At 54.5% G+C, this 21,102-nt stretch overlaps 1 protein-coding gene across 27 annotated transcripts in view; it reads right to left on the bottom strand.

The window, feature by feature from the left end:
- NCOR2 (nuclear receptor corepressor 2) overlaps positions 1–21,102 on the bottom strand; it is a 200,178-nt gene that overhangs the window by 160,506 nt on the left and 18,570 nt on the right. For 25 of the 27 annotated variants that reach the window (XR_005060254.2, XR_005060256.2, XR_005060255.2 and 22 more), the window contains exon 2: positions 11,151–11,197. The exons of 1 other annotated variant lie outside the window; for it this stretch is intronic. The gene's annotated coding sequence lies outside the window, so the exon portion shown is untranslated. Of the gene's footprint in view, positions 1–1,301; positions 1,321–11,150; positions 11,198–21,102 lie in introns of those variants that run through there. One more of the 27 variants, XM_073222307.1, reaches the window with a different exon arrangement.

Genomic DNA, 21,102 nt, shown 5'->3' on the forward strand with positions numbered 1-21,102 from the left:
CCCCCACCAGAGAAATATGCTTTGGGCAGGTTGAAAGCTGGGTGGGTCACTGCCAAGAAGCTGGGCAGCGGATGGCTTGTGGAGTGACTTCATAGCAAATCAACAAAAACCAGGAACAGTGACATGCGGCTCCTTCTAGACAGAGCCAGTTGCTGAAACTGAGCTTATGCTGAGAATAAGTTAGCCTGTGGTTGTCTCCTTAGCAAAGGAACTCCTTGTTCCCCAAGCCTCTAATGGCAACCATCCCCTCGGTACTCAGGAAAACCATCCCCTGACCGGAGTTCACCAACATGCCACATATCACTCACTTTTTTCTGGATCTGTCTGCTGGGCAGTTTTGGACAGTGAGAAAGATCAGTGAAGATGTTACGAGATACTCTTTGATGCGGCCACAGAGGCTACGTGTGGAGAGTCAAAGGTGTTCTCCCGAGAGGAGGCAGGAGGGGTCTTAGGCCAAGGGACCCTGGGCAAGGCGCCCAGCCTCTGAGGCATCAGCCTGCTTAGGGGTGGACTGGGGCTGCACTGCCTCTCTCAAGGTCAATAAGAACTGCATGTGTCAGGGGCTCAGGGGACCAGAGTGGGAGGGACTGGACTTACCCCTCCCTGAGAGAGCAGGAGGGGCAGGGGGAGCAGAGAACAGGAGCTAGATGCCAGGCTGTCTTTACCTTTCCTGTCCTCTCCCACACCCCAGCACCCCGAAACCTGGTAGGCGACGACCCCCTCCCCAGCAGCCTCAGTTTCGTCATCTGAAAAGCCACTTCCAAGACAGCTTGTGGATATATATCGGTATGAGACACAGTTCAGCCCTGTAAAGAAATGAAGCACCAACACATGCTACAATACGGATGGCCCCCAAACACATGATGCCGGGTGAAAACAGCCAGGCACAAAAGGTCAATATTGTGTGATTCCATTTATGGAAACGTGCAGAACAGGCAAATCCATGGACTGAAGGCCAGTGGCTGTCATGGGCTGGGGGAGGGAGGAATAGGGGTGACTGCTCAAGGGCTCAGGATCTCCTTTTGTGGGGTGGAAATGTTTTAGAGGTAGACAGAGGGCTGTACGACATTGTTTATGCACTAAAAATTAATGAATTGTTCACTCTAAAAGAGTTAATTTTACATGATGTGAATTTCATTTAATTCAAAATAGACACAAAGACGGTTTGGTTGAATGGACACCAAGCCAGCTCAATTTACTGACTCTCTGAAAGTCGTATCCACCTCTCAGTTAGTAGAAGTCCCTGATCCCGCACCTGGAGCCACCAGACATTCAACATTTTTTTATTTATCAAAACTTACTGAGCTCCTAATGTATGCACTGGGCACTGGAGATACAGGTGCTGTGGACGGGGTGGCTTCCGAGACAGTGACAGTTCGACAGTGGCCTGGATGGAGGAAAGGAGAAAGATGCGGCGGCGTCTCAGAGGAGAGAGCCAGGGCAAGGGCCTGTGGTGGCACAAGGCTTGGTGAGTCCTGGGCACAGCCAGGAGGCCAGAACAGCTGCAACAGATGAGCAAAAGGAGGACGTGGCACAGAAGGCCAGCCGAGTCATGGGGCCAGATGGTGTAGGGCCTCACAGGCCACAAACAGGTCTTTAAATTTTAAGCGTGATTAAAATAAAATTCACAACTGCATTGGTTTCCTGGGGCTGCCAAAACAAATTACTGCAAATGGGGTGGCTTAAAACGACAGCAATTTAACCTCTCACAGCTCTGGAGCAACACGCAGCAGGGCCAGGCTGCGCCCCTCCCCCGCAGGCTCCAAGCATTCCTTGGCTTGTGGGGCATCCCTCCAGCTCTGCCTCTGTTGTCATAGGGCCTTCTACCATGTGTATGTTCTCTTATACGGACTTCCTTCTCTCGATTTAGGGCCCATTCTAATCTAGGAAGATCTAATTTCCAGATCCTTAATTGATCACATCTGCAGAGACCCTCTGTCCAAACAAGGTCATATTCACAGGTTCTGAGTGGACATATCTTTTGGGAGCCACAACTCAAGCCACTACAACAATGAGGACTCAATTCGGCTGCATCCAATGCCCAGCAATGTGCCTCCCCTCCCCTCTCCTTTCTGCCCTGATTGCAGGGAACCAGGTGGGAAAGCTGAGACGGCAGGCTCTAGGGCAACTCAAGGATCAAGCCCGGGACCCCGCAGGCAGCCAGCACTCTCCCAGTGGCTTACGGGAAAGGGACCTCCTTAACAGGGAGGCCAAAAGAGGCCACAACCTTTGCTCCAGATCACAGACCTCTCCAGGCCTAAATGCACCCACCATGCGTCATCTCTTCACCCAGGCTTAAAAGTGTCAGTTAACCCTTGGCCATGTGGGCCAAAGGCAGCGACCAATCCACAACGGGGCTGTTTTCCTATGCGCGGTTCTTATTTTACAAAGGGGCCGCCTCCACCCGCAGCAGCTTTGAGCTGGCAGAGGATGGGGCTAGCTGCTCCCTCAAGACTTCTGTCCAAGTGCAGCACCATCCCGCAGCAGAGGGCACATGGCAGTTGACAGGGATGGCAAGGGCAGGGGCAGGAGGCTGCCTGCTCAGGGCCCAGGAGCGCACACCGGGTGGCCAAAGGGAGGAGGAGGTGTCCAGAAATGCTCCTGGCCACTGCCAGCTGGATCCCAGGCCCTACCCTGGGAAAGACAAGTTATACCAGCCCCAGGACACACGTGCTCCCAACGTGTCAGGCACACCAGGGACAGGCTTCACACATGCTTCTTTATGCCTCCCAACAGTCCTATGGAGTACTATCATCCCCATTTCACAGAGGGAGAAGCCCAAGGAGCAGAGAGGTAAAGTGACTTGCCCAAGGGCATGCAGCTGCAAGTGGCAAAACCAGGATTTGAACCCAGTGAGTGTGGTACCTGAGTCTATGTCACTAACCATTAGGGTTAACTGTTTCTCAGAACACATCAAGAACCACTGGAGGGCTCTGGGAGGAACTAGAGGCCACAGGCCCTGACTTTTGGAAATAACATCTCTAGAGGCATTAAACCTGACTTCCCAAGCCTTGGAACCTTCTGCTACATTCCATGGGATGTTCTGCCCAGATCACAAAAGGCAAAATACTTTGAGGTAAAAGTCATAGTTAAGGACAGAGGCCACAAACAATGACAGCCAGTTGTGGCCAAGAGGGAAGCTCTTTCTAGCACACACAATGTGTTTTTTAAATTAGGACATTGCTTATAAAATCCAGATTTCCAGCTTCCCTTTGGGAAAAAAATCACCATACCCAGTATGCCACTTAGCCACAATCGCCACCCCTCCCTTTTGCTTCATTCCCTTTCTTGACTCCTTCTGAGTTTAGGACACCCCTTTCCCCCACCTTGGTCACCTCCCTGCTGCTGCTGAAAATAGCTGAGCAAGTATTGAAGGACTCACCAGCCAGGAAATGGACAAGAGACAGGAGTGTCACTCTTGGGGCTTCATGTGACCCTCCTTCCCTGTGGCTGGCTATGCTGGTGGCATGAATCTGCCTGAGAACAAGGCCCACACATAATGAAGCAGAGCTGAGACAGCTCCCCAAAGTGTGTTTCGAGACTCCTGGATCCAGCTATGCCTGAAATTGTTATACCCAGGATTTCACCATTATGAGCACCCTGGATTTCACCACTATGAGCACCCATCAATCCCTCCTTGTGGCCCAAACTGGCCTGAGTCTCTGCCATGATTCAAGAGTCCTAATCACCCTCAGGTCTTGCCTCAATAGATACTTGTTCAAGGAAGCCTGTCCTGACCACAGTCATGTTTGGACCTTGTTACAATCTAATGATGGCCTAAACTCTGTCCGCAAGACCCTCACCATGCTTGATGCCACCTATTCAGCTGACATTCTCCCTGTAGACACTAAATGCCTCAAAATCATAGGTGATGCCTGACTTTTCCATCATTCTGATCCAAGTAGCCTACAAATGTCCAGAATATCCATATACCCAATAAATGTAAATTAATCAACTAGCAAAAGAACAAAAGGGAGAAGCAAAAGCCATTAGATTTAACTGCTGCCTTAAATGTGAAAGGGGGGCCCAATTCCCAAGGTCTCCAGAACAGCCTCAGATCCAGAGAACCATTCCTGGTGCTCCTGGCCCTGTTCTAGCCAGGTAGGCCTCCTCAGCATTCCTGAAACATATGGCCTCAGGGCCTTTGCACATGCTGTTCCCACTGCCTAGAACACTCATCTCTCTTCCTATCATGTCTGATTCCTTCTCATTGTCCAGGTCCCACGTCAAATGCCGCCTCTTCAGAGACACCCTTGATTCCTCTACCTAAAATGAGCCACCTGAAACCAGAGTCGCTTCACCCTCCCCTCCCTGCATTACTCCACAGCCAGCATTTCCCCACTGTGTAGCACCACATTTGCTTTTTGCACTGCCCATCTCCCCATCAGCCTATGGGACCCACAAAGCAAGGCCCTGGCATCTTGTTTACTGTGTAACCCCACCCCACCCCAGGAGTCCATGGGGACACAGGCTGGCTGCAGGGAGACAGGAAGCAGACCCCTCATGTCCTGACCAGACCTACCCAGCCCCCAGCCACTGCTACATGCCTGAGGGCCATCCTAGCCAAGAGATCCAGTCTGGCTCTGAGCTCAGGGAGGGCTGCAGATGGTGCCTGCACAATCCCCACAGCAGGTGCCATGGAATCAAGCTGCTTGGGCTCCAATCCCAGCTCTGCCAACTGCCAGCTGTGTGACCTTGGGCAAGTCACTTAACTCCTCTGTGTTCCCAGCTTCCCCAACTATATAAAATAGAGCAGATAATAAATAATAACACCTATCTCACATGGCTGCCAAGAGGAGTACATAGGTGAACATATTATGACACACTTGGAACACAAGTAAAGTCAATGCTCAGGAATTAATTAAAATTATAGTTAATGCTAATAATAACAAAGATAATGGCAAACTCTCACATAGCACTAAGGCCAGCAAATGGTCAGGAAATATTTGCCTTGGTAATAAATAAGCATTTGCTCTGTGCCAAGTTCTATTTGAAGCACTTTACACATACTGATTCGTACAAGGTAGGTTTCATTATCATTCAATGCACTTGTTCCAACTCTTCCAGGCAGCCTCCCTGGATTGCTCCAACCCCCAGGAACACTAAAACACAAACAGTTCTTCATGTTAATGTGTCCTCAACTTCTGTCTCCATCCTAGGCCACAGTGAGGGGCAGGGAGAGCCCCAGACGCCCACAAACCTGAAGTAGGTGCAAGGGAATGCATACCACACACCAGCCCAAGCCACAGACCCTGCCTGAATCCCAAAAGTGCAGACCCTGTCCAGCTGCATGAGGACACCCCAGAAAGCAAGAAGCATTCCTTCCCTGCAGTCTGCAGAAGGACAATTCCTACAGGAGGCTCAGGCCCTATGCCCCTCAGGTCAGATGTCCCAAGACACAGAGCACACCATGAAATACAGATGTTGGCTCTGGCTGGGGGTCTGAGGTTTGCATGGATGGCATGTGGGAACAATATTGACCCCAGCCATCTGCAACCTTTCTGCCCCCAAAGTGAGATGGGCACAGCAGGTCTCCTCCTCCCACCTGACAGATGGACAGCCAGACTGCCTGCGCCCCTGGCACAGCAGGGGCCCCAGAAAAGCCAGTCTCTGGCACGTGTGGTCTCTTCACTTCTAGGACAGGAGAGGCAGCCCCCTCCACGTCAGGGACCTGAGGTGCCTCTGTTTCCCAAACCAGGTGGCAGGAGCCAGTTAGAACACCAGCTCCAGCACTGGCTGAGTGACCTTCAAGTCCCTCTGCCTCCCTGAGCCTCCACTTGCTCATCTGGAAAATGGGTCTAGTGGTCATTACCACAGCACACAGGCAGGACAAGGGCTGCCTAAGGTGTCAGCAAAGCAAAACCACAAAAAGAGAAAGAAGTGCTAGAAAGAAGCTATTTTATTTTCAGCAAATGGGTTTGCTTTGTCATTGTTAAGTACAATTTTATTTCACAGTTCAGAATGGTTTCTGTTAGGATTTACAGCAATTGCAGAGGGATGACACAATCTTTTCAGCACTTAAACCTCTTCAGGCCTTAAGTCACCCTAAATTAGCATCTCCCTCAAAGGGCCACGCTGGGGAGTCCTCAATAAATGCATAAAGTCTTAACACAGTGCCTAGGATGGAGACGTCACTCAACTGAAATATCCCGCACAGGATCTGTAGGCTGAGGCAGGACAGGAAGGATGCAGTCACTTAACCTCTCTTTCTTTGGCGTCCTGATTTGTCAAGTGGGAATGATAATCTCTACTTCACGGGTTTGGAAGATTAAATAAATTAAAATAGGTAAAGTGCAACATGATCACTATTACAAACCCTGTTACTACTATTAATGTCATGTGCAGCAATTTCAAAACAAATGTAGGTTTACCAACCCAACTGCAGGGCAAAGACAAGTCAGCCAGGATCCCTGGGCTGGGGACCCACCACCATCTAGGTTCACTGGGGCCCCCACAGGCAGCGCCTTCCTCCTCTCTCCAGCTGGGAGCAGAGATTACTATCAAATGGAAGGAGACACATGTCAGACACAAAGATTAAAAACAAGTACAATTTTCGGGCAGGCATCCATCCATAATTATGAATCTGATGTAATTAGGCACCCCACTAACTTCATTACTTATTTATTTACGGGATTGCTTATTTAATTTACGGGCCTCCTTCCCCGAAAAGTCATCTTAACTAACACCCCTCAGGCAAGGGGGGAGGAGGAGGAGGAGGCCGCCTCTTCTGTCCCCACCCCCTTTCGGGAGCTTCCATATGTCATGCTCCTGCTTTGCCCCAAAATAGCTCTCCGGAAGGGCCTGTGTGACTTTGCCCAAGATGACAGGATCACAAGGCCTGACATTCACTCAACACTGCTCGCTGACAGCAGACGGCTAGGTTGTGGACCCGCAAGGCATGGAGCTGCCTCCACACCCTCATCTCCCGGCAAAGGAAATCCTCAGGGACAGAGGGTAGTTCTGGCCAGCAATTCCTGGCGTGACCCTCTGAGCCGACAAACTCATCAGTGCAACAGACGGGGCTGGTACTTAGAAGAGAAAGTGTGCGACTCTCACCGAACGACTTTAGATAAGGCACGTGACCTCTCAGAGCCTCAGTTTCCTCACCTGTAAAATGGGAGTGTTAAGACCACCACCCAGAGCTAGCTGACTCTAAAAACCCAACCGCTGCTACCCAGCACTACTCCATGGTCTCAGCCAATGCAGTAAAGCAAAAAAAAAAAAGCAAGTAAGAGGCACAAAGACTTGCTAGCTTCATTCGTAATAGCCCAAAATTGGAAACAACCTAAATGTCTGTCAACTCGTGAATGGATAAGCAAACAGTGGTACATTCACACAATGGAATACTTCTCATCGATAACAAGGATGAACTTTTGCTACAACCTGCGACACAGATGAATTGCAAAAACACGCAGAGGCAGAGAGAAAGAAGCCAAGAGACCAGCCACAAAAAGGAATATTCTTTATGGTAATTTTATTATAAAATATAGAAGACTCTAGAACTTCTGTGACTGCAGATCAGTGGGTGCTTCTGGGGGAGGGCATGTGTATTCTTTTGGTGGGAGACAGAAACACTGTATCTTGACTATGGTGGCTGCTATACAAACATTTCATTTGTCAAAACTCATGGAACTAAACCCTTAAAGAGAATATTAAAGGTCAGTTACATCTCAATAAAGCTGATTTTTTTAAACCATAGCAGAAAAATATATACACATATATTAGCACTATTTCCCCAGGTCAGGTCTGCTGGCCCTTCAGTGTCCCTCAAGTTCCCCCCAAGCCCCTACTTCAGGAGCACTGGACAAGGAAGGTCAGGACTAAATCTCAGATTCTTCCCTTCCTTGCTGGGTCACTTAGGGCAAATCACTTTGCCTCTCTGCCCATCAGCTTCCCCATCTACAAAAACTGAGTTATAAATAGCACAATCCTTGGAGTATTTTTGTTGAGTAAAATGAAACGAGGAGGAAGTACCAGCCACAGTCCCTGGCATACAGCAGGGGTCTCATTATTGCTGCCGCAAAATGATGACTGCGCAAGCACCAGGCCCCATGTGGATAGGCCTGGCCAGGACCTCATCACCAACACACTCAAGACCTACACCAGACCAGACTCCAGGCCCAGGCAGCTGCCCCAACCACCAAGGGCTCCAGGCTGCCAGGGCCTCCCCAGCATCTAACTGACGGTGCTGTCTAGGACAGAACAGGCTCCTCAGCAACACTCAACCTGCTCTTCCCAGGAGGCAGGCACAGAAGGATGGGGCCCTGTGCAGGGGTCGGTCCTGATGGCGGCACAGTAGGCACTCAGCGGTCATCCTGGGACAGAGGCTGTGCTGGTGGAGAGGAGCACCTTGGCAGCCTGGCTGCCATGCGTGCACTAACTGGGGTAGGACAAGGGTCACCCCAGAGCCCACCCATTTATGAAAGGAAAAAGACAGCGATGATAAAAGGACAACAGGGAGGGCTACAGGACCGGGGCGCGGAGTTTCTGCCAGCTCACATGCGCCTGTCCGGTGGCTCCTGCTACCCTGTGAGTGATGGAGCAGACAGGCGCCTGGGAGCCACACAGGAGGGGCATCCCCAGGGCCCGATCAGATGGTCAGCCATGAGCAGACACACTCAACTGTCATCCTGTCCTCCCAGCCTGCCATCAGAGGCACCATTAATTGCTGTCATTTGAGGGCAGCCCATGGGGAGGAGGGGGCTTGTGGGGAGGGGAGGAGATGAGAAAAGGAGGAGACAGAGAGGAAGGACCAGGAGGAAAGGAGAGGAGGGACCTCTTGCCTAAGGCTGAGCATCCTGAGCTAGAAGAGAGAGCCCCCCTTTTCCCCCACCCAGTGGAGGAACCAGGGCCCTGCCCAACAAGGGACAAAGCCAGCTGCCCCACTGCGCAACTGGGGCACAGAGTCCAAAGAGGGTGATCCTGCAAAGGCTGGGCCCTGAGAATTTTTGTGCCCAACATACACACCAGGTCACCTGTCTGCCTCTGGGTTGTCTGCTCCTGATCTGTTCCTCCAGGTGCCCAGGGCCACCACAGCCACCCCCCACACCTGACCTCTCCCCATCATCTGGGCACCATGCTGGGAGATATTCAAGGACAGGTGATTCCCACTTTCCCGCCTGTGCCCCAAGCTCACACGGTCCCTCCGCCGCCGTGGGCAGGACCTTCACCTGCTTAGGGTCAACCCATAGCCACCTCCTTCTAGACACACCCCAACACAAAAGATCTGAGAGTTGGGCCCCCTGGTTCAAGTCCTCGCCCTGCCAGTTGCACACTTGGGACATGATATTACCTTCCTATGCATCCGTTCTCAGGGGGTTGCTCTGAGGACTGAACGATGGACATTTGTCCCCTTGATCTCCCATGTCTCTCCTTCTACCTGTACTCCTGGTTCTTCCTCAGAATTGACCATCCTCCAGCCCAGCCTCCAGCCTCACCTGACTCCCTGGGGAAGGAAGGTCTCAGAAAGACCCTAGAGCTGTTGACAGGGGTCCACAGGGCACAGAGTCCACATAGTGCCTGTGACCTCTGGTAGGGAGCTCAGACCACTTGCCTGTGAGCCCCCAGCTCCCTCCCAGCCACCCCGCCTGTCCCCAGACAGGCCCTCTCTCTGGGCTGAGGAGCCATCTGGGTCCTCCCAGGGGGCTTCTGGGAGAAGTGGGCTCCCTCAGCAGGGGGAGAGACCCCCTCCACTTCTCCCCCTTCTGCCTGCCTCCCTCCTGGCTCAGACGTGATGGATCGCCCCAGAGGAGGAAGCTAAGTGCTTGCAGACAAAAAGCCCTTTTATCGTCCTCGGGTGGGCCACTGGCATGACAAGCAGATAACTCAGCCATGGGAGAAAGGCTCCCCACTGGGCCCGGGAGGCAGACTGATGGAGGACCAAGGGGCAGAGGAAAAGGAAGAGAAAATACCCCAGGCAAGGCTGTCTTCCTTTCAACTTCAAAGGCATCCTGGCTGGGCTCACAGCCCTGGGGGCACAGCCACCAGCGACGTTCAATCCTCCCCACCTCAGATTAAACCCACTGGTGAGGGGCCCAGGGCCTGGCTCAGGAAGCGGGCAACTTTGGGCAGGAATGGGGGGCAGGGGGCGCAAAGGCTCAGAAAAAAGGAGAGAGGCCTACCCCAAAAAAACCCCACCTGCATGACCCACACAGACCCACCGTCCTGCAAACCAAGAGGCACATTCCACTCAGCCTCAGGGCCTCAAGCGGGCTATTCCCTCCGCCTGGGACACCCTTCCTCCAAAGACCTGAATGTTCCCTTCCTTCCCTGATGCAGGCCTTTGCTCAAATGCCACCTTCTGGGGGAGACCCACCCTGCCCCCCATTTGAAACTGCAAGCCATAGCCCACCCACACCCCTATCGTACCCCATGTCTCTGGTTCTCCACCCCACTGCTGCCCACCAAAGGACACCCTGGGCATCTGATATGTTAGCTATTTGTCTTGCCAGGGAGGCCAGGACGTGTGTCCATGTTAGTAGTGGCTCTGTGTCCAGCACCCAGAACAGGGCCGAGGGCACACATCAGGTGCTTTAGAAATAATGATTCAAGGAATGGAAGTCTTCAGGAGAAGAATGAAGTCTCCCCACAGCAGCCAGTCCTGAGCCAGAGTGGTCTGAGCACTGACTATGTGAGCCCAGCAATGACTCAGTGACCCTCCCAGGACGCACTGGATAGATGAGGAGACCACGGCACACAGGGGGCTCAGCTCCCTAGGACTCACGCCCAGGTCTGCTTCAGAGCTTCCTTGACACCGCTGCCCCACATGTGAGCCTTTCTGCAGGCCCCACCCTCCCCAAGCCTGCCGCCACCTTCAGAGACCAGAAGCAATGTGCCAATGAAGCAGAAACAGAGGAAACCCACCAGCCCCACCTACTAGCAGGGACTGTCCCTTCTCTCAGGTGTTGTCGGAAAACCTCTAAATTCAGGCAGGAAATACCCCATTCCTGGGAGACCCCACAGTCTCCCCCAGCCATTCCCGACCTCGGCAATTCCGGGATGCCAGATCTCACACAAAGGGCCACGCCCAGCCCCTACCACATCCACCAGGCAGAATCTTGTTCTTCCAGCAACCCCTGGCACCCTGCCCTTGACAAGGTCCTGGCAGTAAGAATCTGCTAGAGATAGCTAGGGGACAGACATGAACCTACCAGAAACAGCCTCCAGAGACACTGTGTCCTCAAAGACCCCAGGAGACCTGCAGGAGAAAATACGGGTCTTGTTAGTAAATATCATAGCCTCCACATGGGGACTAAGGCATGACCATATCACATTGTGGGTAGAGATGGCAAGGCCTGCTGCTCTGGGCCTGGCACACTGCACATGGGGCCAAGTATTTCTCCATGACAGCCCCGTGAGGCAGGTACTGCAACCCCATTTGACTGGGAGGGAAACTGAGGCTCAGACTATCAAAGTCTCATGTCCTAGTCCCACCAATAAAAGTCACAGAGCTGGGATTCCAATCTGAACCATGTGGTTACAAAGGCAGCCCATGCCCCTGCAAGGCCACCAAGGGGCCCAGGGCCCCATCAGAGTGTCACTGTGAATGCCTCCAAAGGACCCTATAAACATGCGAGTAAGTGACATCTGGAGGGGTGGGCTTACTATTCTCATAAAAACCAGTGCAATGAAAACTAGCGTCCAGAATATATTAAGGACAGCCACAAATAAATAAGAGCCAGTCAACCCAATAGGAAAACAGATAAAAGACAACACTTCACAAAAGTGGGCATAGTGATGGCCAATAAGCACATGAAAAGTACAGTATCATTAGTCACTAGGAAAGTGCAAGTTAAAACCACAAGAGACCTCTACAAATCCATCTGAATGGCTAAGATTAAAGACAGATAACACCAAGACGGCAGGGCAGCTTCAACACTTGGATGTGACTAGTGGGATACAAAACTACTCTGGAAAAGTTTGGCAGTTTCTATAAAGATAAACATACACTTGGGGGACTGTATGACCCAGCAATTCTACTCCGGATATTTTTACACAAGAGAGATGAAACCATACATTCACACAAAAACTCACATGCGAATGTTCCTAACAGCTTTATTCATAATCACACAAAGACTGAAAACAATCAGCTATCCATCACAAACACACACATGGTGGTGCATCCATACCATGGAGTGGAAATGGAATGAACACAGACACACGCAGGCACACAGAGGGACCTCAGACTCATATGCTCAACACAGAGGCTAGACTCAAAAGGCTACACACACCAGGATTCCATTTATATGATTCTGGGAAGAGGTAACTCACTTTCATGTGTAGAGAGGTCTACAGAAGTAATCACACTAGAACAAAAAGGTGATTCCCGCAAAAATGAGGATGGTGATCATCCCTGGGGAGAAGACAGGTGGTTACGTGGTGTCTGACTCACTATATGCACCCATGTGTTTACGCATTCTTTATTGCATTAGCTTCTGCACAAGAACAAATGAGTAAAAAACAGTACAGTGGGCAAAGCACTGGACAGTAAGTCCACATGGCTGGCTGTGGTACTGGCTCTTCCACGAACAGCTGTGACCGTGGGCAAGCCCTCAGCCCTCTCTGAGCTCTGTCTTCCCATCCAAAAAATGGGCTTGCTCCCCAAGATTGTCTCCAAGGCCTACCCACGTGCAACACCTTAGTCTCAAGCAGATCTCTAAGGACCCCCTTCTCCACCCGCACCACACCTCGGGGTCAGAGGCCAGTAAAGCCAGGCAGGGGGCAGCTGTATGCAGTGCTCAGGCTCTGAAGCCAGGCTCCAAGCATTCAAATCGGGGCCCTGCCCTTCCTAGCTGTGCACCCTGGGATCAGTAGCTTCACCTCTCTGAGCCTCAGTTTTCTCATCTCTAGCATGGGAACAATGATAAAACCTGACCTCATGGGGATGCTGTGGATGGCAGAGTCAGCACAAGCACACTGCAAGCACTCAGCTACTGCTGGGAGTTATCCCCTCTCCGGGGGCTGGCAGCTAAGCTCTAAGGCCCATCCACCCTGGCAAACCCCAAAGAGCCCTAAAAGGGGCAGCTGCAGGTGGCTCATGGGGAACAATCCCACCCCTTCTTTCCTGCCCTTTTCTCTTTGTTTGCTTCACTATGATGCTCCCAGGCTTGGCACTTGGTCCTGCCATCTGCAGCAGCCTGAGACAGGCCCCTGTGGGAAGGATGGAAACAGGGAGGGCCTGGACACACCTCCACAGCCATCCCAGACCAAGCTCCCAAAGCCTCTGTGGTCAGCCCCCTGCAGCAGTTCCTATAAAAGGCTCAGGCTGCCAGTCCCTATGGGCACTCTCCCAGGGCACCACTGTGGAGGGGCAACTGGGTGGTCAGACCCCATGTTCTTCACACCTTCTTCCAATTCCAGCCAGCTCCTCCTATGATCCCCAAATGGACACAGAGTACCAACGGTGTGAGGTCAAGGCCAGCCCAAACTGGCCCCAGGGTCACACAGCCCAAGGAGAGATACAGGGCATCTTCCAGCAATGACCGAGCGACATGTGGGTCCACAGAGTGGTTCCCAACTTAGAGAGGAAAGTTTCCCAGGAGTGGCAACAGCCACACAGGGCCCAGTGGAGGAAGACATGCTGGTCAGGACCAGGGGGTGCATCTGGCAGTGAAGGGGACAGGGGGCATGCGCAGGGAAGAGCTGGACAGTCTCTGACGCAGTAAGGAATGAAGATGGGTCAGGTTGGAGACAGTGAGCAGGTGAACCAGGGCCCTGCCCACAGGGACCTCAGTCCCAGAGCAGGGAGTCCCTCAGGAGGGTTTTGAATGCAGAGAAAGACAAGATCCCACTGGAATTTGGAGAGTGCCTTCCACCTAATGAGTGGAGACCACATTGGGGTAGAAGCTGCAGTCGGCGGGGAGGCTGCTGTACCAGGCCAGGTGAGCAACGGTGGTGCAGGTAGGGTGAGGGCACCGCGGCAGAGGACGTGGGTGGAGGCAGACGGCTCCAACTGTGGGCAGGGAAGGGGGGAGAGCACCCACTCTGTGCCCCAACTGCTTCTGAGGGTCACCACGTGTCATCCTCACAACCCCCCTGAAGGGAGGTGTGGCTACCGCCATCTTCCAAACCAGGAGGCTGAGGCTCAGGGAGTAGGCAACTCAACCAAGGTCACACAGCTAGCGAGTGATGAGCTGGGATTAGAACCCAGACCCAAGCCCTTTAGGCCATGAGAGCCAGGGCGCCAGGTGGTGCAGGAGGACCCTCCTCGGTGTGACAAAGACAGCTGCAGGAGGGGTGACCCCGCAGCCCCACTGGCCTGGATGGGGCTCAGCACTTCCCTGGGTGGAAATGAGCCCCGCAGGACCTCCCTGCTCCCAGGAGAGGGGGCAGCCCTGGCAGCCCCCTGCCCCTCCACGTGCACACATGCTCCCCCACACCTCACTCAGCCAGAAAGTCCGGGCAGAGGACCCAGGCCTCCCCTCCCCCTCCCCCCGTTCAGGCTGTTTCCGGCCATAGTCCTGACCTGGCCCCATCTACAAACACTGAATTCCAGCCCACGAGGAAGTTCTCCTCTTCCTGCCCGCCTCCCCTGGGGGCTGGCCAGCAAAGCAGATCTGAGAGCTCCCCTCAAGCCCACCGCAACCCTAGCTCAAGTAGTATGGCCCCCCAGGGCCCACAGTTGACTTGCCCCCACCTGGCATCCACTCCTCCCTCATCAGCCCCAAAACAAGCCGGCCAGGCCCATCTCCCCATCTCCTGGCTCTGGTCTTCAGCTCTACTCAACACACCCTCACCCTTCTCCTCTGCCCTCTTAGCACTGGCCCAAGCACCACCTTTCCTCCTCCAGGTAGCCTTCCCAGATCACCCAATCAAAGAAGCCAGTGCAACATGTCCATCCACCCCACTCAGAGACAGGAAGCCACCAGCACAAGGCCATGAGGCCATAGAGCTGGGAGAGCGCAGAACCAGCTAAAATTCACACCGTAAGGTGGCTGTCCTGCTTCAACCAGGACACCACCACCCTCAAGCCAGTTGATAAGCATGACAGAGCCAACACACAGGGTTGCAGCCATGAACACAGAGACAAGGGCCCTACGGAGATATGGCCATGCGCTCCCACACCCAAACACCGCATAGGTGCATCAATGAACGAGCAAGATGACGTCAAAGAGCAATGAGTGCCGTGACAGACACAAACCAGAGTGAGCCTGCAATGAATGACATGGGGGCAGGAGGTCAGGGGAGGTCTTCCCTGGAAGTGACACTGAGCTCAGGGCCGAGGTTTCAAGGCACAGCTGGCCCCGTGGAGATTAGGAGAGATGGCACTCGGGAGGAAGGCGGAGCCGATGCGAAGGCCTGGAGGTGGAGCCAGAGGGCAGCCAGCCAGAGTCTGGAGAGGGCACCTGGGCTTTACTTCCAGAGAAAGGCCACAGCAGGGGAGTGGCATTCTCTGACCTGACACACAACTGAGTAGGAACAGTGTGAGGCAAAGCCAGCGAGGACTCCTCCCAGCCAATCCCTGAGGGCTCTACTGAGGTAGTGACCTCTCCCTGGGTCTAGCCTCAGCCTTTTCCTGCACTGGAGTCTGCTCAGAACCTAACGATACCCGCTTCAGTGCCGGGTAAGTGCTTCATGGCTAGACTCCAGCACCACCATGCCTTTCCCACCAGGCCCTGCCGCAGCAGCCCAGGGCCAAGGTCCCAACCCAGCTGGCCCCTTGGGACCCTGGTGACGCCAGGCCTTTGCCTCTGCCTCCTCCCAGGGCAGGCTGCTTACAGCACCCACACAGGATTGCACAGGCCAGGGCTCAGAACAAATGCTCCCTCCTGGCCCTCAGCAGGGCCCAGGAGGCACATCTTCGAGGTGCCGATGGGCACCCACAGTGCCTGCAGATGATGGGCAAGGCGGCAAAGGAGGCAGCCTGGGGTCCAGTCCCAGGGTTCCCACCTGTGCACTGAGGAGGTTCTCCCAGGGCTGCCACAATGACTAAAGGAGTTAACGCAGGGGCAGCACTGGCACCGTGAACAGCAACAAGCTTAGCACAACAAGTGATCTCAACGTGTCACTCCATTTCGGCACCCCTCACAGCAGAAAAAACAGGAAAAATAAAAGCATGGACTGATCACCTGTCCTAAGTGTCTGGGCTAGAACTTGAACCCTTTCTTGGCCTTCCAGGATCCAGGGAATTCCTCCCTAGCATGCTTATTTCACAGCTGACCCTTCTAAGGGCTGTGCCCACAACTTACCCTGGTGCATCTGACTGCAAGCTGTGTCTCCAGAGAGCTCCTACACATCCCTCTAAGCCCAGCTCCATCAGGCCGTTCTCCTCACCACAATGAATAAGCTTTTACTGACAATGCAGGCATGTCCTGGCCCTCACTGCCATCCCACCCAAAAGCTCTGCCTAGCTGTTTCCAGCAGATCCTGAGCTCCCTCAGGAAAGGGCCTGCCTAAATCCTCACTGAGGCCACAAGGCCAGACTCAAAGCCAGATGCACAGTGGGACCAGCAGTGCTAGGCTCAGAGTACAGGGAGCTGGGTACAGAGGGGGGCCTAGTACACAGCAGGGCCAAGGCCTTGGGATACAGCCAACAATAGGGCTGAGAGGGACTGGCACACAGTAGGCCCAAATAGCTCACAGCACCCAAAACATCACCCAGCATAAAGTGGGTGCACCATGGGACCCAGCACACAGTGGGGCCAGGACCACAGCAGGCAGCAGGTGAGGCCTGGACCAGCCTGATGTCTTCCACCCCATCTCCCCCCTGACAAGCTTCCATGTACCCCTCTCCCATCCACCAAGCCTCACATACACTTACAAGCCCAGTGACCTCCTCCTCCAGGCAGCCCTAACTCCCTCACACTTGGCACTATCCAGTCTGGCTGCAGTCACAAAACCAATGACAACAGCAGTCCAGCTAACACTGAGCTCCTCAGAGAGGGCCTGGGGCCAAGCCTTTACTGACTCGTTTACCACCAACGGCCCCACAGGCAGTCTTTATTATCCCCACTCTACAGAGGAGGAAACTGAGGCTTGGGGGGGTTGAGTCACTTGCCCCAGGGTCCTAAGCCTGCGTGTGGGGAAGACAGGATGGGAGCCCAAGTGGTCTTAACCCCTGCACGGGGCTGAGCATGAGGTGGGTGGCCATCAGTGGACACACTCTCCCTGTTAGCATGGACTGTGACCTGATGTGACCCCTGTAGCTTCTGCCCAGACAGACTGAACTCTGCATGGCGGTACACAGTCAGGGCAGAGGCCAGAGACCAGGCCCTCTAGAAGCAGGAGCCACAACATACCCACAGTATCTCCACCCCCCGTCACCATCTTCTGCCCAGGGCAGCTCATGGTGGGGCAGGGCTGGGGCCAGGTCCACCGCTCAAAACCCAAACCCCCCACCTGCCGTCCACCCTCCCATCTCAAACCCCCTGGCAGTGGGCAGAGTGCAAGTCCTACGAAACTGCCTGGGCCCAAGGGGCTGCTGCAAAGCCTGCCACTTAGAGGACAGGGAAATGACACCCACCCAGGCCTCCACATGGCCACGATGGCCTGAAGTGTGAGCCATGCCAGGCCAAGACCAGAGAACCACGGATGTGCTCTACAGAGGCTCCAAACTGGACCTAGGACCTGCCAGATCTGGGCACTAGCCCCCAAGGAGGATCCCTAACTTCCAGAAGCCATCCCTGTAGATTGGATTTGGGGACTGCAGGTACCCAGAGGGCAAGCAGGCCAGGTCCTAAGGTGCTGGGGGTTGGAGGAGGACCTAGCACCACTCCCCAAGCCATCTGGAGCTTTGCACACCAGGCTAACAAGGAGCCACCAGTTCCCTAGAGCCAGGTGTCACTCATCCATCACTCTTAGCAAGTGGCCCAGACAGCCAGCCCAGACAACCTTCCATTTAGAAACCACCAGGATATTTTATTTTCCTTCTCGTGTGACGGCTGAGGCATGCCTGCCGCGCCGGCTCTCCTGGAAGCTGCAGAGAAGCAGTCACCCAGAGTTCACCAAGTCTCCAAGTCCGCCTGCCAGCCTATGACCTGGGGAGGGTGGGGCCACAGAGCTCTCGTCTCCGAATCTCCCTCACCTGCCAGCAGGGGCGGCAAGTAGAGGCCCTGGAGCAGCTGGACACAAGTGAACAGGGAGGAGGGGGCTATGGCCCACCCGATCCAATGGTGAGGGACACAGCCTGAGTCCCACAGTTGAGGAAGTAGCTTAGGGCAGCCCTGACCCTTGCCCATGAGTGCAGGGCCCCAAGTCCTGGGCTCCCAGGACAGGCCTGTACGGATACCAAGCAGAACAACCACGACAGTCAGCAGATCAGTAACAGTCCCCAGCCCCAGGGCATCACATTTGCTGCCTGGGCCACCTTCACAGTCAGGGGAACACCATCCTGACCCCCCATTTCAAGAATGGGGAAACTGAGGCCCAAAGAGGTTCAGCAACCTACGATCTCACAGTCTGTGAGGGGTGGGAAGGTGGGAACCATCTGCCCTTGGCCATCCCATCATCCAGGCCCTCCACCCCCAATTTGGCCTGTACATGCTTCTCAGAAACCTCCTGCCCGCATCCTTGCTACAGGGTGTGCGGCCATCTGTGGAGGCAACAGCCAAGAGGAGCAATCAGACGCCAGGAAGGAGCCAGGGTATCGACTGTCGGGGCGGGCAGTGCAGCTCAGGCCGGTGGTGTCAGCAGCCTGGCTCCAGGACAGGCACGGGCAAAGGCAGGGCAGGCAGCCGGCCAGGAGGGCTGGGGGCTTCACTCTGAGGCCTGGGGAGGCGGCAGCACAGAGAGGCCATCTGTCCATCCACCTGTCTGTCCACCACCGGCACCGACAGCCTACAGGGACCAGGAGCCCCACTGCCCTCCTGAGGGTGTAACTGTGCCAAGCACAATACTAAGGCCTTATGCTTGTTAACTGGTTTAACTCTTACAACCCCCACACGCCAGATTACCATGTCCCTCCCCATTCACAGATGGGAGCAGGAAGGTCTGCCCAGGGTTCCCACAGCTGAGACTCCCAGGCATCTGCTTTAACCCATAACATTCTCCCACTGTGACACACCTGCCCCGGGAGCCCACCGAGGGGTGGAAGGTAAGAGAACCAGGCTCTCCGGGAACGGTGCACTGGGACACAGGGTGGAAACTTCCACCTCTGGATGCCAATCAGTGAACCCCCTTCATAGGTTCATTGTGAAGAGAATTCAGGCTCTGCCCCACAGAAACACAGGGCAAGCACTCCAAATGTGAGCTCCTGGACCTCCCCGGAAGGGCTGCCTGGCACTGGGTCAGCCAAAAGGGAAACCACTGCAGAGCCTTCCCTGCTTCCCCCTGCCCACACCTCCCACCCGGCCCCCTGCTCCCCACCCCGCAGCCCAGGAACAGCGAGTGAGTACTGGCCATTAGTGGCTGCAGGGTGGGGGCCGGGGGACTGCGGAGAGAGCAAGGGTGCCATGGAGCCATGATGGCCGGAAGCAATTAATTGTCCAGGTCAAGAGATGGCAAGAGAGATTTGTCACTAGGGCCCAGGGGCTATTCGAGAAACCCAGGGCGGGAGGGGTAAGAGAGATCAGGATCCTCACATGCTCCCTCCAGCACTCTCCCACCCCCACCCTACCCCCACCCTGCCAAGCCTCTTTCTACATGCTGCCCCCTCCCCAGCTCAACCCTCCCCAACAAGGTAAAGTCAGGGACCTGGCCCCAGCAGCCCAAACATCCCTGACTCTGCACCAGGAGGGACCAGCCCATCCTTCAGGCAGTGTGCGCCATACAGAGGGGGTCAGTGAGCCCACACCCAGCAGACCCAGAAGTGGCCTGAGGACTGGATCCAATCCAACAGCACCAGGCTCGCTGGGCAACTCACTTGCTACTTAACTTCTCTGAGGCTGTTTCCTCTGCTACCAACTGGAAAGAATAATTAGGGTGGCTAAAATCAGGCTGGTTAGGGCTCAAATCCCAGCTCTGCCGCTCTGAAAAACTTGCAGAAAAGTCTCTTTGCTTCTCTGAACCTCAGTTTCCCCATATGTAAAGTGGGGGGAATGCCAGGGCCTACTTTGTGGGAATATACGGCCTGGCACACAGCAAGACACTCAGTTCTAGCCCGCCATCAGAGTTCACCAGTAGGCCTCCTCAGGGACCCAAGCCCAGCTCCCAACCCTGCTCAGACGTCAGTCAATGCCTCCAGCACCTCAGACACCAAGCCCAAGTTCCTGAGCTGCCCTGGTCCCAGCCCACAGGACCCACAGGGAGACAGAGGCTTGGTGGCCAACACTCACCCACCAGCTGTGGCAGCTGGCTATCACAGAGAACAGAAGGGGCCTACACAGCCCTCCACTCAGACCCTCCATGGACAGGACCTGGAGTGGGGTACAGGGCTGGGTCTTCTCTGTGAATCTCCCCCACGTCTGGGCCAATCCCACAACACATGCCCCCAGACATATGCGGCCCCTTGAATCTACTGCCAGGCCCAAGAGAGGCCAACAAACACTTCCCTCACTGCCCCCACTGCACAGATGAGAAAAACAAGGGCCAAGGAAGCCAGCAAAGGGCAGGCTCAGACCCAGCTCTCTCTGATGTCTCGCACGAACAAGAGCTCAGTTCAGCAGGTGTTCAGCACCCAGGTCACCGGAGCCAGAGGCCGCACTGAGTCAGAGTGAGAAAGTCAGCGGAAACTGAGAACAGCCCGGGTGGCCCCCCGTGCTCCCCGGAGTGAGCCGCGCTGATTCACTGCTTGGGGCCTGTGTTGGAAAGTTCCTGCTTCTGCGGCCAGGGTGGGGGAGGGGGAAGGGACACAGAACAGCCACTATGCCTGGGGTCCCTCCCGGTCCACAACCCTGTGCTCCTAGAGGGCCCAGGGGTTGCTGGAGGGCAGGCAAGAAACCCTCACCCAGACACAGGCACAGACTTCTACTGCTCCCTGGCTGGACTCAGCCTGCAAGAAGGCCATGGAGGACTACTGTGTGACCTCAAGACCCAGCCTGAGACTCGTCTTCAAGTCCCGGTTCTGCGGCTTTCTAGCAATGTGACCCCTCTCATGTTGCTTAACATCTCTGGGCCAGTTCCCCAGATATGAAATGGAAACTCATTTCCCAGGGCTGACTTAGAGACTCAGAAAGCAAACAGATAGAGCGCCTAGCACATAATAAGAGCTCAATAAATACGTATCTT

The sequence above is a fragment of the Manis javanica genome, chromosome 15 (genome assembly GCF_040802235.1).
Source record: "Manis javanica isolate MJ-LG chromosome 15, MJ_LKY, whole genome shotgun sequence".
Classification (NCBI taxonomy): domain Eukaryota; kingdom Metazoa; phylum Chordata; class Mammalia; order Pholidota; family Manidae; genus Manis; species Manis javanica.